The sequence below is a fragment of the Vitis riparia genome, chromosome 15 (genome assembly GCF_004353265.1).
Source record: "Vitis riparia cultivar Riparia Gloire de Montpellier isolate 1030 chromosome 15, EGFV_Vit.rip_1.0, whole genome shotgun sequence".
NCBI classification, from domain to species: domain Eukaryota; kingdom Viridiplantae; phylum Streptophyta; class Magnoliopsida; order Vitales; family Vitaceae; genus Vitis; species Vitis riparia.
In genome coordinates this window covers 11368022-11371754 of record NC_048445.1, presented here as the reverse complement: position 1 = coordinate 11371754, position 3733 = coordinate 11368022, and positions in this window count along the sequence as shown.

Below are 3733 nucleotides of genomic sequence, written 5' to 3'. Positions count from 1 at the left end.
TCAGAAGCCTTTTCATTGTCCTTGCAATGTAGTCTAATATGTTAATGTACCATAACTGTATTCTCAGCAACCTCTTTGCCATTATTGATTTATAAAAAAAAGAAAAAATAATTACTGTACAAGGGAGGCTGTTTTAATGTGTAAAGAACTCAAACCTAAATCTTTTTCTACTATCTACTTTGGAAACATTATAGATTACACTAATTGCATGCGAACTAAACAATTGAACCTGTTTATTGACTTATAACGTAGGAACTATTTCAAGGTAAGACAAACTGTAGAATAAGTCTACCTCGTGATAAGATCATTCAAATAATAAATTAGGAATCTCAGACTAGCATATAATGACAACCTCTTAATCTCGGACGAGACTGGCATGACTTGGCCAAGTTGTATCTACCTCGGCTAAGGCCATTATCAGATTGATACCCAATTCAAAATCGGTAAAGAAAATAAAAAAAATCAGGAAATGAAGAACTTTGAAAGGAAAGTTCCAAACCAATTTGCATTTTCATCCTTCAAACTTAAGCTTTTGCATCCTTGTATGAGTATTTTTCACCGATTTAATGCCTACAAACCTCAATATGATGCGAGAAGCTATCGTAAAGAGGTGAAAAGAGTAGTTTTTAGAGAAATGATGTTACAGAGAAATGGTTATGTGAAAAAAAATGTCTTGAGAAGTTGTCTAAGAGTTGAACGGTATTGTGGATAGAAGATGAAATGGGTATTTTGTAAAAATGGGTATGTTGGCTGTTGTAGAGAAATGAGACATGAAAGAGTTATTTTGGGTGTGTTGCAGATAAACAAGAGAGAGAGAGAGAGAGGTTTTTTTGATTGAAATGGAAGAAAGATGGAGGGGGTTTTTGATTGGGTTTGGGATTATCTAAAATTTGGAATTATCAAAAAATGATTATAAATATTTAGATTTATGTGAAATAAATATTAATATAAAAATTCTAAATTAATGGATAAAAGTGTTAAAACATATATTTATTTAAATGAAAATAAAATTAATCTTGTTTTTTTTAAAAAAAATTTCTAATGGTTTTATTTAGAATATATTTGATAGGAAAAATGATATTTACATTTTTAAAGGTGATTCATGGTCATTTTAAAAATTTTCAAAATATTGAATTTAAACAAATATATATTATAAAAATAATTTTTTACTAGTTTTATCTTAGGTGAGAAATAAAAAAGTTTTAAATATATTTCGGTATGCTTGTATCACTATAGGAATAATGTTCTCTTTATATATTTATTAATTTTTTTAGTCCATGTGATTATATTTATTTTTGTGATAATTTTAACAATCTTCTTAAAAAATTTGTAGTTCTTAATATAACATATTTTGCCTATCATCCAATATCGATATGAGATAATGAGTCTGATATGACCTGAGACCCTCTGATGTCAATGACCGATACTGCAACTTTCCACCATGAAGGTTAATGCACAATCAAATCTCTAATGGTGAAGTACAACGTTAGAATTTTACAACAATCAACTTGGGATTTGTGTGTTACCTATCTACATTACTTCCAATTCATGGTTAATGACTCATAAAAGAGTTACATTACTTATATAGGGCACTATAAAGAAACGGTATTGCACTTCTAAGCTCAAGAACATTACTTCCAACTCAGGACTTAATAAAGGTATATACATCAACTCCATAGGAAGCTCATCTTAAGGCTTAAAAGCCTGTCAGACTAGATGCAACATGAAGGACTCTCAAAGAATAACATTACAAGACACCACAATCCCATTATTAGTTGGCCCTAAATGACCAAACTAAGAGTCAAACAAAGTTGGGATGTAAGTATGAAGAACTATCCACTAAGGTCCATCAATTAAAATTGTAAGCAACTCAACCCTAGAGCCATCGAAGCATTGGGATCGAGCATGTGCATCACCTACAACTCCCCATTTACTTCAAAAAGAGCTACCTATTCACTATGTGGCCATAAGGTCCAACCTGCATGATGGTATGGAAAACCCAATCGAACATCTTTACCTTTGGGAGGTGGAGGTGGTGGAGAGGTTCCTTTTGACAATACAAGGAAAAAGGTTAGTTAATATGGAGGATAAGGTGCTATGGAAAGAGACTAAGGACGAGAAATTTTTTATTAAGTCCTTTATAGTGCTCTTGAGCTTAGAAGTGCAGTTCCGTTTCTGAGGAGCATTATTTGGAGCTCTTGTGTTCCTACCCAGGTGGACTTTTTTGCTTGGGAAGTTTCGTGGGTAAGGTTTTAACCTTGGATCAATTAAAAAGGAAGGTGTGGTCCATAACCAACCGACGTTTCCTTTGTTGTGTTGAAGAAGAATCCATTGATCATATTCTAATCTATTACATTAAGGTTAGGGTTTTGTGGGAGTTATTATTTACTCTTTTTGGTGTGATATGGGTCCTCTCTTTTTTTATTAGAGAGACTCTCCTTAGTTGGCTTGGTTGCTTTGTGGGTGAGAAGCATATAAAGGTTTGGATGACAACTCCCTTATGTCTCTTTTGGTTGGTTTGGAAAAAACAAGATTGCTTTTGAAAATGAGGAGCTTTTGATTTAAATGGTGAAAAAAAAATTTGTATGTAATTTTTAGTCTTGGACTAAGTCGTTTATAAATAAAGGGTTTTTACCTTTAATCAACTTTTTTTATTGGTTAGGTTCTATATAAGGGCTGGTGGGATTTTTTGTATCTCTTTTTTTTTTTGTTCTTGCCTTTAGGCGCCTTTGTATTCTTCTTGTATGATTTGGGTTGGCCTTTGGGCGCCCTTTTCTATTTTTTATATATGAAAATTTTCTATGCGTTTACCTATATATATATAAAGAAATAAACTAACTCATGATGGTAGAAGACAACTGTGAAGGACTACTTTTCCGAGTTTTTCCTATCAACTTATGATGACCTACTCTCAGATGGTTCTACTAATTGCTCGGATAGTCAATACATAGTTCCGCTAACTCTATGAACTATTCCTAAAACAGTATGCCTACAACCCTCGACCAAGGAAAAGTGTGAACTATCTCTTCAATGCAAGGTAAACACTTTAGGAGTCTTTGAGAAAATTTGTTTATCGGTTCGTATTAGAAATAATGCAAGTAGAAAGCAATGATCAAAGAACGATGGTGGAGGCCTTTAAAAAAGCCCTACCTACAAGAAGTTCACTACTCAGTTCATTAGCAAAGGATAACTTGCCTAATGAACCAAGGCTAAGGGAACACTTAAGTAGTGATCAAATCAACTTGATCACAATGTGACTAAAAGAAGAATGCGTGAGGCACCACATAAAGCTTGCCATAAATATTGAATTCTTTGATAATGCCTCGACACACGTTTCCTTACCTTATAGTAACCTATTGGCAATAACTCTTCAATTCAGGGTACACTAGGTTTGGTAGATACTTGTTGATGCAGGAAGTTCACCCAACATACTCTACAACGATTGTTTTTGACAACTGAAGAGGTTAGGACTCTAATCCGATCCGAACTATAGGCTCTTATGCAGAATCTTCCTATGCTTTATATCAACTCAACCTGAAGTAAAAGTTAGACTAGTCTAAACTAAAGCCCACTAGTGAAAAAGTCTCACTCTCCTTACAACAACATTTTTCAGCAACCTTTGGTACATTTTGTGGGTGTGGTAGCTTCCCCTTACCGTAAAAAACGTGAACTAGGAAATAGGTATTGGACATCATTGGAGATTGGCTAATAGCTCGACAATGTCGTTGGACAA